We start from the raw sequence: 14,630 nt of genomic DNA on the forward strand, positions 1-14,630 counted from the left end.
AATTATATATAAATATATATACATAAAATAATTATATATATATATAAATACATAGTGTATATACAATTTTAATTATCAATCAATCAATCAATGTTTATTTATATAGCCCTAAATCACAAGTGTCTCAAAGGGCTGCACAAGCCACAACGACATCCTCGGTACAAAGCCGAAAATTAATTATATATATATATATATATATATATATATATATATATATATATATATATATATATATATATATATATATATATTAAAAAAAAAAGTAAAAATAATTATATATATATATATATATATATATATATATATACAATTTAAAATAATTTATATATATATATATATATATATATATATATATATATATGATTATTAGAAATTGTATATATATATATACACAATATAAATAATTGTATATATACATTTATATATATATAATAAAAATGGTTTTATATATATATATATATATATATATATATATACATGCACATGTGTATACATATATATATATATAGTAAAAATAATTATATATATATATATAGATATATATATATATATATATAATTATTTGAAATGTTATGTATTTATATACAGTATGTATAAAAAATAAAAATAATATATAAAATAATGATTTTATACATATATAAAATAAAATTTAAATAAATAAATATATATATATGTATAAAATTTAAATAATTATATGTATATATATATGCAATTTAAATAATGTTATATATATGTAAAATTAAAATCATATATATATATATATATATATATATATATATATATATATATATATATAGTAAAAATAATTATATATATATAAATATATATATATATGTCTTAATAAGGTTATCCAAAAAATAGTGCTCGATACCGTAGTAGAGCGCAATATATGTATGTGTGGGAAAAAAAATCACAAGACTACTTCATCTGAAGTAGTCTTGTGATTTTTTTTCCCACACATACATAAATATATGTATATATATAATTATTTGAAATGTTATGTATTTATATACAGTATGTATAAAAAATAAAAATTATATATATATAAAATAAAAATGATTTTATACATACATATATAAAATAAAATTTAAATAAATATATATGTATAAAATTTAAATAATTATATATATGTGTATATATATATATATATATATATACATATGCAATTTAAATAATGTTATATATATATATATATATATATGTAAAATTAAAATAATTATATATATATATATATATATATTATATATATATATATATATATATATATATATATATATACATATATACATATATATATATATATATATATATATATATATATATATATATATATATATATAATTTAATAAGAAAATATAAAGGGCTTATTAGAGGAAGCGTCCAGACCAGACTTAACTTTTAAGATAGATTCATCAGGCTGATACTAAAAGAGTCATCATTTTATTAAGTTCAAGAACTGTTAGGATTTTTCACTTTGTAAATTTATAAAATGATACTGAAGATGAAAACAACCAGAGTGGTCTGATGAACGAAATAGATCAAGTATGGCATTTGTCTGACTTTACAAGCAGCCCTTGAACACCCCATCCCCACCTTAACCAATAGCACGACAGCATACGCGGCCTAAGTAGCCAATCAGCGCGCTCCGTGCTGCGATAATGGACACACGGCATCGGGGCGCCACTGCTCTTGACTTCAAGCGAGCTACCTTTTTTTACCCGCGACAAAGAAACACTCCGCTTCTTCATCGCCACATCGCTGGAATACATTTCACCAGAGGAGAAGCATCGTTTCGCCCTAAAGTGTTGCCCAACCGTCGGGATAAAAAGGGGAACGTTTGGCGAGGAGTTGACTTTCCGCGCGGGTAAGTGTTTGTTTGTGTTGACATGCTACACAACGTGTGCTTGTTTGTGTTTCCGCCACTTCCGTGACGTATTTAAGGCTTTTTTTTAATTTAAAGTCAAACTTTTTATGTGCAGTTTCTGACGTCAACATACATTTTTCATATTAAATGTCCGTTTTTTTTAATACAAGCACAATGTGCCTCGTTTTTTACTGATGCCATGTAAACGCTCCTGTGACGTCACTGTGACGTCACTGTGTAGCCAGATGGAAAGTTGAATCATATTAAACTGGGAAATGACAGCATTTTAGTGTAAAGTTTTAAACTTTACTGTCTACATGCCGGTTTGTTTTTGTGCATTTTTCAATATGAGCCTTTTAGCCACCTGTTCAAATAAGTTAAACGACACAACTCACTATGCTGTTCAAATACAACAAAAAACAACTAAATCATGATTTTTCAGTTTTTGTTTTATTTTAAACATATTCTACATAGGATAGGACTTTATTTTCATTGCACAAGTACAACAAAACTATGTTTTCAGCACAAACCCGTTCAAGATTAGACAAACAAACAGTGTACAGGGATGGATCGCCAAAGGCGCCCCGTAAAAGATAAGAAAAAGGTGAAACGCTGGGGAAGAAGATGAGTTAAAAAAAAAAATACAATCTAGACTGTGCTCCTAAGGGGGCCTAGTCTGGAGTGGGAAAAAAACTCCATGCAATGCACACATAAACACGTTACATTTAATCACAACAACTCGCAACGGAGGGGCGGGGTGTTGGGGCCCAGGAGGTCAACTGCTGCTATGAAGCGCTGCCAGCCGTCCATCACACCGAGGGGAAACAAGCAGTAGGGAAGGCGTGGGGTGGGGGCAGAGTGTGTGTGTGTGTGTGTGTGTGTGTGTGTGTGTGTATATGCCCATTGTCTTGGGTGTGATGATGTAATGTTCATAGGCTTGGACCGTTCTGCATGCAAGCAAAAGTTCGACTCCATGTGTCGTTGAGGAGGGAGGGAGGTCAAAAGCGTCCATCATTGAGGTGTCCTCGGGGGTGTTTTCAGAACAGCCTGTTCCTGTTGTTCACAGCGCCGAAGGCCGTTCGAGGGAGTCAAATCGTAGATCAGGATGTTTGTTTTCCGCGAGCAGACATTACAATGACTTGTCTGTTCTATTCGTCCATGCTGGCCCTCATATTCAATTGATCGAATACTGATTTTGGCCTAAATTAAGCATTTTCAAGCAGTGGTTTGCAAACTTTTCTCGCCAAGTACCGCCTCAGAAAACACCTTAATGTTTCTCGCCATAATGACCCACATTAAAATGCAGTAGCATAGTAGGCCTAAGTATCCATTAAAAACAAGGCGGCGATGGAAAGTTGAACCATAATAAACTGGGAAATGACAGCCTTTTAGTGCAAAGCATAACGTAGATATAAGTTTTACTGTCTACATGTTCCAGTTCAAATTAGTTCAACAACACAATAGGCTAACTCACTATGTTGTCCAAATACAAAAAAATACAAAACTACATCATGATTTTTCAGTTTTTTTATTTTATTTTAAACATATTCAACATGATTTTGGCCTAAATTAAGCATTTTCAGGCAGTGGTTCGCAAGCTTTTCTCACCAAGTACCGCCTCAGAAAACACCGTAATGTTTCTCGCCATAATGACCCACATTAAAATGCAGTAGCATAGTAGGCCTAAGTATCCAATAAAAACAAGGCGGAGGTTTTATTTAACAAGTATATTTAACATTTTATGACCACTGTAACATTACACACAGTCTGAGCGGTAACATCCATAGGAAAATAAAAACACTGTACTTTAACAAAGTGATTCTTTGGCGTACCGCTAGATCGAGGGGCGGCAATCCAAAACGTTGAAAGAGCCATATAGGACCAAAAATACAAAAAATAAATCTGTTTAAAGCCGCAAAAAATGAAAAGCCGTATACACGTGTTATAATGAAGACAACACATGACGTAAGTGTCTATATTAGCTATATTAGCCTACTATCAAAATGACTTTAAAAGTCTTATATAAGTGTTATAATGAAGACAACACATGACGTGTCTATATTAGCCTACTATCAAAATGACTTTAAAAGTGTTATAATGAAGACAACACATGATGTAAGTGTCCATATTAGCTATATCAGCCTACTATCAAAATGACTATCTGTCGCAAATCTTTGTTGACAGAAATGTTGAAATTTTATATTTATTCTACACATTTTTACGACATTAGAAACCATTCGTAAAACTTCTCAGAAGGGGAGATAACTCCTGGAAATGACTGGCTTTTAATGGCCAAAGGTATAGATGTGTGTGTCCAAGTTAAAGGAAACTTCTTTTAATAGATTTATTACAATCTTCAGCAAGCTAGGTAACGTTTGCTGTGGTCTGGAACAACATGGCTTACAAACAACTATCAGAAATGCAGTCAATATTACATACAGATAAAGTGTCATGATATATATACATATATAATATAAATGTAAAATATAAATGAAATACACAGAGGTCATAAGTAAATGATATTAGATTAACTCAACTATAGCTACAAATGAGGCATAATGATGCAATATGTACATACAGCCTAAATAGCATGTTAGCATTGGTTAGCTTGCAGTCATGCAGGGACCAAATATGCCTGATTCGCACTACAACAACTCAATACCATCTACAAAGTTCACCTTTGTGCATTCATGCACAGTATAAAACGTTTGGTGGACAAAATGAGACAAAGAAGGAGTGGAAGATTTGACATGTAAACAAACTGTTGCGTCACAGTCCACACTATGGTGAGTTCAAGAACCGCCGAAATTAGTAGGACAAAACGATGTTCTCCAAATAGTGTCATCAGTGAAGCATACACACAAACATATTAAACAGTGGGCTTGCTAACAATTGGGAAGGTTTGTGTCATGTTTGTCCTCAAACAAAGAACATACTAAAACAAAAAATTATTTTTTCTATTTTCAATCCTTTTTTTACAAACGTGTTTATGGGCGTGGCCACAATTACGCCTTTGAGTAATTTGCATATTTTGCTATGAGGATAGGATCTTCTTTAGAAAGGCTAAAGACAATATATACATACGTTTAAAACAAATCTGTTTTTTATTAATTAGTATTAGCATATCTTTTTTCATCGTTTTGCCATATTTTCAATTTATGCAGTTTTTTTGTACAAGGTACTCTGTGAGATTTATTTCAAGTGTTTACAGACTTTTAATGACTTTTTAATTAAAAAAAACAAAAAAAACTAGAAATAAATGTAGCATCTTCTTCTGGTGTTATTATAGAATGTACTCGTGTTTAGAGACTCTACATCTGTCCCTCCATGCCGCTGACGTCACTCTTGCTTGGCACTGTTGCTCCAGTTTCACTTTCTCTTCTTCTCTTAATATTTGCACATTTTGTAGATGGCTGTCCGCGGGTATACCTGCAATTATTTAAACATTACATCCACATCACAGACATGCTGACAACGCTCCAGACAATGGTGTGCGTTTTGTTTACTTCCGGTTTTGGCAGTGTGGTTTTAAGTAATCGAAGTATTTACGCCTTTGAGTAAATTTGCATATTTTGCTACGAGGATAGGATCTTCTTTAGAAAGGCTAAAAACAATGTATACATACGTTTAAAACAAATCTATTTTTTTTATTAATTAGTATTAGCATATATTTTTTTATCGTTTTGCCATATTTTCAATTTATGCTGTTTTTTTGTACAAGGTACTTTGTGAGATTTTTTTCAAGTGTTTACAGACTTTTAATGACTTTTTAATAAAATAAAATAAAATAAACTAGAAATAAATGTAGCATCTTCTTCTGGTGTTATTATAGAATGTACTCGTGTTTAGAGACTCTACACCTGTCCCTCCATGCCGCTGACGTCACTCTTGCTTGGCACTGTTGCTCCAGTTTCACTTTCTCTTCTTCTCTTAATATTTGCACATTTTGTAGATGGCTGTCCGCGGGTATACCTGCAATTATTTAAACATTACATCCACATCACAGACATGCTGACAACGCTCCAGACAATGGTGTGCGTTTTGTTTACTTCCGGTTTTGGCAGTGTGGTTTTCAATAATCAAAGTATTTACGCCTTTGAGTAATTTTCATATTTTGCTATGAGGATAGGATTTTCTTTAGAAAGGCTAAAAACAATATATACATACATTTAAAACAAATCTGTTTTTTATTAATTAGTATTAGCATATATTTTTGCCCTCTTTTTGCCATATTTTCAATTTATGCTGTTTTTTTTGTACAAGGTACTTTGTGAGATGGCTGTCCGCGGGTGTACCTGCAATATATATACACCGTATTTTTCGGAGTATAAGTCGCACCGGAGTATAAGTTGCACCTGCCGAAAATGCATAATAAAGAAGGAAAAAAACATATATATATAAGTCGCACTGGAGCCTGGCCAAACTCTGAAAAAAACTGCGACTTATAGTCCGAAAAATACGGTAAACATTACATCCACATCACAGACATGCTGACAACGCTCCAGACAATGGTGTGCGTTTTGTTTACTTCCGGTTTCGGCAGTGTGGTTTTCAGTAATCAAAGTCTTTTTTTCCGTGGTCAAGTTTTCGGTATGTCACTTGTCAATAGTGCGTACATTTTGTCTACTTTATACCTTTTGTTTTTGCCCGTGGTCAAGTTTTTGGTACGTCACTTGTCAATAGTGCGTACATTTTGTCTACTTTCTACCTTTTTGTTTTTGCCCTCTTTTTGCCATATTTTCAATTTATGCTGTTTTTTTTGTACAAGGTACTTTGTGAGATGGCTGTCCGCGGGTATACCTGCAATATATATATATATACCGCATTTTTCGGAGTATAAGTCGCACCGGAGTATAAGTTGCACCTGCCGAAAATGCATAATAAAGAAGGAAAAAAACATATATATAAGTCGCACTGGAGCCCGGCCAAACTCTGAAAAAAACTGCGACTTATAGTCTGAAAAATCCGGTAAATATTACATCCACATCACAGACATGCTGACAACGCTCCAGACAATGGTGTGCGTTTTGTTTACTTCCGGTTTCGGCAGTGTGGTTTTCAGTAATCAAAGTCTTTTTTTCCGTGGTCAAGTTTTCGGTACGTCACTTGTCAATAGTGCGTACATTTTGTCCACTTTATACCTTTTGTTTTTGCCCGTGGTCAAGTTTTCGGTACGTCACTTGTCAATAGTGCGTACATTTTGTCTACTTTCTACCTTTTGTTTTTGCCCTCTTTTTGCCATATTTTCAATTTATGCTGTTTTTTTTGTACAAGGTACTTTGTGAGATGGCTGTCCGCGGGTATACCTGCAATATATATACACCGTATTTTTTGGAGTATAAGTCGCACCGGAGTATAAGTTGCACCTGGCGAAAATGCATAATAAAGAAGGAAAAAAACATATATATAAGTCGCACTGGAGCCCGGCCAAACTCTGAAAAAAACTGCGACTTATAGTCCGATAAATACGGTAAACATTACATCCACATCACAGACATGCTGACAACGCTCCAGACAATGGTGTGCGTTTTGTTTACTTCCGGTTTCGGCAGTGTGGTTTTCAGTAATCAAAGTCTTTTTTTCCGTGGTCAAGTTTTCGGTACGTCACTTGTCAATAGTGCGTACATTTTGTCTACTTTATACCTTTTGTTTTTGCCCGTGGTCAAGTTTTCGGTACGTCACTTGTCAATAGTGCGTACATTTTGTCTACTTTCTACCTTTTGTTTTTACCCTCTTTTTGCCATATTTTCAATTTATGCTGTTTTTTTTGTACAAGGTACTCTGTGAGATGGCTGTCCGCTGGTATACCTGCAATATATATACACCGTATTTTTCGGAGTATAAGTCGCACCGGAGTATAAGTTGCACCTGCCGAAAATGCATAATAAAGAAGGAAAAAAACATATATATATAAGTCGCACTGGAGCCCGGCCAAACTCTGAAAAAAAACTGCGACTTATAGTCCGAAAAATACGGTAAACATTACATCCACATCACAGACATGCTGACAACGCTCCAGACAATGGTGTGCGTTTTGTTTACTTCCGGTTTCGGCAGTGTGGTTTTCAGTAATCAAAGTCTTTTTTTTTCCGTGGTCAAGTTTTCGGTATGTCACTTGTCAATAGTGCGTACATTTTGTCTACTTTATACCTTTTGTTTTTGCCCGTGGTCAAGTTTTCGGTACGTCACTTGTCAATAGTGCGTACATTTTGTCTACTTTATACCTTTTGTTTTTGCCCGTGGTCAAGTTTTCGGTACGTCACTTGTCAATAGTGCGTAAATTTTGTCTACTTTCTACCTTTTTGTGTCTTTGTGTGCATTATCCTTTCCATCCTTACCCTTTCCATCCTTTGTAACTGAGCTACTGTGTGGAACAATTTCCTTGTGGATCAATAAAGTCTAAATAATAGACTACATATATCAATTCATACTGAAACGACCAGCTAATGTTAATGTTTTATGATCGTGTAGTTTGGATTTGATGTTAGTTTTTCCCACGTTTGCAAACACACCGTCCGTGCCTGAAAGGTGATTGGTGGAGAATAAGGAAGTGTTGTTGTGTGTCCAGTGGGAAAGCGCGGACTTAGGAAAGGACAGTGTTTGCACGGGAGGTAAAACCTGTTGGAATTGTGCCGTTTGTTATCATAAGATTGGTAATAAAAGTTAAAAATAGCGTCGGAATTTGTGATTTCTTCTGGGGGCTACAATATGTTGCATTACTTTAATTCGTTTTCTAGTAAAAAAAACTATTTCAAAAGGTTTGTGCTGCATCATTTTGGTCAGAGAAGCCTACGTAAAGAAGGAAGGGGCGGGGTTTAGCCAAAGGGAACGCCCTCTGCCAATACAAATTCCAAGGAGTGATCCGTTCTCTCTGCGGCCGACTTGACATTTACTCCGCTTTCTCCGCCAGACGAGAGGCGTGAAGGCCTGAGTGCAGATGGGAAGAGGCAAGGGGGGGAGAAGAGTGCAAAGGAGATTAGGAACAAGTGGATAAAATGTGAGAATCAGATTCAATTTGAGAGCAGAAGCAGGAGATTGCCCGTAAAGGTGCATCATGGGTCGGGGTAGGGGTGACTTGTGCTTGATGGATAAGCTGTCGTGATGGAGGGGGATGGAGGACTGAAAGATGGAGGAGGAGTGTTGTAATTGTGACAAGGAGTCGTTTATCTGTCTGCACACTCGCTCGAGTCGCTTACTACACTCGCCACAACCTCCACTCTGTCCCCACTCTGCCTGCAGCCACACCCTTTTCCACACTACTGTGGATATATACACCGTATATATATACTGTACTGGTACTATACTGTATATACTGTACTGTGTGTATGTATATACTGTACTATACACTAGGGCTGCAACTAACGATTAATTTGATAATCGATTAATCTGTCGATTATTATTCGATTAATCGATTAATGATCGGATAAAAGAGACAAACTACGTTTCTATCCTTTCCAGTATTTTATTGAAAAAAAACAGCATACTGGCACCATGTTATGGACATTGGTGGTGCAGCATACAGCAATAATAACACAGAAATGTAACTCATCAGATCAGAACTGATCAGATATTGTACACTAGAGATGCGCGGATAGGCAATTATTTCATCCGCAACCGCATCACAAAAGTCATCAACCATCCGCATCCACCCGAACTAACATTTACTCAAAACCGCACCCGCCCGTTGTTATATGTCTAATATAGACGATGCAAGGCATTAGTGAGGTTATAAAGCTTTTGCCTGTTAAAGAAAGGAGACTGATCCAATAAAGCAGAGACATTCAATGCGTGCCACGCTGTCACGGCCCAGACGCACACCAGTGCGCAATCATCTGGGAGCCGCGCTGAGCGCACCCATCCATTTTCAGGGCTAGTTGATTCGGCAGGTGGGTTGTTACACACTCCTTAGCGGGTTCCGACTTCCATGGCCACCGTCCTGCTGTCTATATCAACCAACACCTTTTCTGGGGTCTGATGAGCGTCGGCATCGGGCGCCTTAACCCGGCGTTCGGTTCATCCCGCAGCGCCAGTTCTGCTTACTAAAAGTGGCCCACTCGGCTCACCAGGGTGAGCCCCACCCCTTTCGTGAGTGCACTGCGCGCGGAGTGACCCCTGTTACGCGCCCCCGGCAACGGGGGTGGCGGGCAGGTAAGCTGCGCGGGCGGAGCGCGCGGAGTGACCCCTGTTACGAGCCCCCGGCCACGGGGGTGGCGGGCAGGTAAGCTGCTTACCTGCTGCGCGTGACGCCGGCCGCGGCGAAGGCGGACGAGGCGGGGTGTCGGTGCGGTGGGCGCGGTGGTGACCCTGGACGTGCGTCGGGCCCTTCTCGCGGATCACCTCAGCTACGGCTCCCGGTGGGGCCCTCTCGGGGGAAGGGGCCTCGGTCCCGGACCCCGGCGAGGCGTCCCTTCTCCGCTCCGTAAAAGTGTCCATCTCTTTTTCTTTTTTTTCTTCTGTTGTGGCATATGCTGCAGGTGCCTGCTCGTTTTTCGTATGTGGGTAACAACATTTAACTATGTGTATATATTTCCCAATTGGTTTAACTGCCACCCGCCTGAATCTATTTAAAATCTAATTTTTTTTAATTTCAACCGCCCGACCCGACCCGCGGATAAAATCTTTTTTTTTTTTAATTTCAACCGCCCGACCCGCGGATAATCCGCGGTTGTGTCCGCAAACCGCGCATCTCTATTGTACACGTTTCTGTTGTGAATAATAAAGGATTCATTTTAGGCTGCCTCTGAATAATAGCATGACATATTCCAGCACCTTCATAGCGTTTAGTTATACTAAAGCGTCACTCAAATCTAAATATATTTATATAGCTTTATCGGGCCCGGCTACATTGATCCATTATGAAACCAACCTGAGATATTTCTGTCCGTTACGTTTACTTCGAAATTGGTAACGTTTTCTCTCTCAAAACGGAGTCAAATGTGCCGGAGACACATGATCAGCCATAACGTTAAAGGGGAACATTATCACCAGACCTATGTAAGCGTCAATATATACCTTGATGTTGCAGAAAAAAGATCATATATTTTTTTAACCGATTTCCGAACTCTAAATGGGTGAATTTTGGCGAATTAAACGCCTTTCTATTATTCACACGTGACGTCACATCGGGAAGCAATCCGCCATTTTCTCACTTTCGTCGGTGTGTTGTCGGAGGGTGTAACAACACGAACAGGGACGAATTCAAGTTGCACCAGTGGCCCAAAGATGCGAAAATGGCAAGAAATTGGACGACATTTTTTTCAAAATACGAGGGTGTGGGGAAAGCCGACGAACACACTTTACCGACAAAAACTATGCTACGACAGAGATGGCAAGAATGTGTGGATATCCTGCGACACTCAAAGCACATGCTGACATCAACTCCAAAACTGGACAGATCAGCTTTCAGGAAAAGAGAGCGGATGAGGGTATGTCTACAGAATATATTAATTGATGAAAACTCCTCAGCCTTCCCGGTAAGGTCTATTCAGGTGTACTGGAGAGGAGGCTACGCCGGATAGTCGAACCTCGGATTCAGGAGGAACAGTGTGGTTTTCGTCCTGGTCGTGGAACTGTGGACCAGCTCTATACTCTCGGCAGGGTCCTTGAGGGTGCATGGGAGTTTTGTGGACTTTGAGAAGGCATTCGACCGTGTCCCTCGGGAGGTCCTGTGGGGAGTGCTCAGAGAGTATGGGGTATCGGACTGTCTGATTGTGGCGGTCCGCTCCCTGTATGATCAGTGCCAGAGCTTGGTCCGCATTGCCGGTAGTAAGTCGGACACGTTTCCAGTGAGGGTTGGACTCCGCCAAGGCTGCCCTTTGTCACCGATTCTGTTCATAACTTTTATGGACAGAATTTCTAGGCGCAGTCAAGGCGTTGAGGGGATCCGGTTTGGTGGCTGCAGGATTAGGTCTCTGCTTTTTGCAGATGATGTGGTCCTGATGGCTTCATCTGGCCAGGATCTTCAGCTCTCACTGGATCGGTTCGCAGCCGAGTGTGAAGCGACTGGGATGAGAATCAGCACCTCCAAGTCCGAGTCCATGGTTCTCGCCCGGAAAAAGGTGGAGTGCCATCTCCGGGTTGGGGAGGAGATCTTGCCCCAAGTGGAGGAGTTCAAGTACCTCGGAGTCTTGTTCACGAGTGAGGGAAGAGTGGATCGTGAGATCGACAGGCGGATCGGTGCGGCGTCTTCAGTAATGCGGACGCTGTATCGATCCGTTGTGGTGAAGAAGGAGCTGAGCCGGAAGGCAAAGCTCTCAATTTACCAGTTGATCTACGTTCCCATCCTCACCTATGGTCATGAGCTTTGGGTTATGACCAAAAGGACAAGATCACGGGTACAAGCGGCCGAAATGAGTTTCCTCCGCCGGGTGGCGGGTCTCTCCCTTAGAGATAGGGTGAGAAGCTCTGCCATCCGGGGGGAGCTCAAAGTAAAGCCGCTGCTCCTCCACATGGAGAGGAGCCAGATGAGGTGGTTCGGGCATCTGGTCAGGATGCCACCCGAACGCCTCCCTAGGGAGGTGTTTAGGGTACGTCCGACCGGTAGGAGGCCACGGAGAAGACCCAGGACACGTTGGGAAGACTATGTCTCCCGGCTGGCCTGGGAACGCCTCGGGGTCCCACAGGAAGAGCTGGACGAAGTGGCTGGGGAGAGGGAAGTCTGGGCTTCCCTGCTTAGGCTGCTGCCCCCGCGACCCGACCTCGGATAAGCGGAAGAAGATGGATGGATGGATGGATGAAAACTTTATTCATTACTCGCGGTTTTACGTAAATTATTATACATAAACTGTGTTTACCAATAATTTAGCTTAAAAACATTCATTTTTTTCAATCATTCGAGTACATTCGGTAGTATTTGCAGTATTTTGTGTCTATTTAGGTATGGTTAACCTGAGTGCTGAAATCGTGGAAAAATATATGTTCTTAGCGCGCCTGAAATGGGCTGTCTGCACTCTCAAAGTGCATGTTGTTGCCAAATGTATTTCATATGCTGTAAACCTAGTTCATAGTTGTTAGTTTCCTTTAATGCCAAACAAACACATACCAATTGTTGGTTAGAAGGCGATCGCCGAATTCGTCCTCGCTTTCTCCCGTGTCGCTGGCTGTCGTGTCGTTTTCGTCGGTTTCGCTTGCATACGGTTCAAACCGATATGGCTCAATAGCTTCAGTTTCTTCTTCAATTTCATTTTCGCTACCTGCCTCCACACTACCACCATCCGTTTCAATACATGCGTAATCTGTTGAATCGCTTAAGCCGCTGAAATCCGAGTCTGAATCCGAGCTAATGTCGCTATAGCTTGCTGTTCTTTCCGCCATGTTTGTTTGTGTTGGCATCACTATGTGACGTCACAGGAAAATGGACGGGTGTATATAACGATGGTTAAAATCAGGCACTTTGAAGCTTTTTTTAGGGATATTGCGTGATGGGTAAAATTTAGAAAAAAACTTCGAAAAATAAAATAAGCCACCGGGAACTGATTTTTAATGGTTTTAACCCTTCTGAAATTGTGATAATGTTCCCCTTTAACGTTACTCACAAAAAAGCTGAACTCATGAACGCCTGTTGCCACTATGGACTTAAAAAGTTACGTACTGTGAGTTCTTCCCTTCATCCATGGCTGCAACATGTTTCCTTTTCAGCTGCTCCTGAAGCAATGTTGTACTTCCATGCCATTTTGCAGGAAACGCTCTTCTTTGAAGTCTTTAAAGTGAAGTGTTCCCACACTTTTGACGACTTAGGTCGTACACTTTTCTCCATTGAAGCAATAGCCTCAAGATGTTTCTCCGCTAAACGATCCGTACTGTTTTCCTTCCTTGTTTCCGCAAAGGAGACGGCGTTGTCACGTGAGCTGCACATGACACATGATTGGCTAGCTTACCTCCACCTCATGAGACGTAGCCTCGGCGCCGCCCTGGCGCTGTTTTGTACTGTTTTTGTACTTATTTTGATTATTGTTTCTCAGCTGTTTGTAAATGTTGCAGGTTTATAAAGGTTTATAAAACAAACAAAAAACAAAACAAAAAAAAGCCTCCGCATGCGCATAGCATAGTTCCAACGAATCGATGACTAAATTAATCGCCAACTATTTTGATAATCGATTAGTTGTTGCAGCAAACATATTTTTTCCTTCTAAATTTTAGTGGGTGTGGCTTATATACCGGTGCGATTAATATTATTTTTAATTTTTTTCTAGAATTTAGTGGGTGTGGCTTATAGTCCGGTGCGACTAATATATGAAAAAAATATTTTTTCCTTCTAGAATTTAGTGGGTGTGGCTTATATACCGGTGTGGCTAATAAATGAAAACATCTTTTTTCCTTCTAAATTTTAGTGGGTGTGGCTTATATACCGGTGTGGCTTATAGTCTGGTGCGATTAATATTATTTTTAATTTTTTTCTAGAATTTAGTGGGTGTGGCTTATAGTCCGTTGCGACTAATATATGAAAAAAATATTTTTTCCTTCTAGAATTTAGTGGGTGTGGCTTATATACCGGTGTGGCTAATAAATGAAAACATCTTTTTTCCTTCTAAATTTTAGTGGGTGTGGCTTATAGTCTGGTGCGATTAATATTATTTTTAATTTTTTTCTAGAATTTAGTGGGTGTGGCTTATAGTCCGGTGCGACTAATATATGAAAAAAATATTTTTTCCTTCTAGAATTTAGTGGGTGTGGCTTATATACCGGTGTGGCTAATAAATGAAAACATCTTTTTTCCTTCTAGATTTTAGTGGGTGTGGCTTATATACCGGTGTGGCTAATATATGAA

General features: G+C 38.9%; 1 protein-coding gene across 1 annotated transcript in view; it reads left to right on the forward strand.

Annotated features, from left to right (window-relative positions):
• Window positions 1-1,689: 1,689 nt before the first annotated feature.
• LOC133589290 (SPRY domain-containing SOCS box protein 4-like) overlaps window positions 1,690-14,630 on the forward strand; it is a 272,903-nt gene continuing 259,962 nt past the window's right edge. Inside the window, exon 1 of the mRNA XM_061941896.2 lies at window positions 1,690-1,864. The gene's annotated coding sequence lies outside the window, so the exon portion shown is untranslated. The remainder of the gene's footprint in view (window positions 1,865-14,630) is intronic.

This window comes from Nerophis lumbriciformis, linkage group LG03, assembly GCF_033978685.3.
Source record: "Nerophis lumbriciformis linkage group LG03, RoL_Nlum_v2.1, whole genome shotgun sequence".
NCBI lineage: Eukaryota > Metazoa > Chordata > Actinopteri > Syngnathiformes > Syngnathidae > Nerophis > Nerophis lumbriciformis.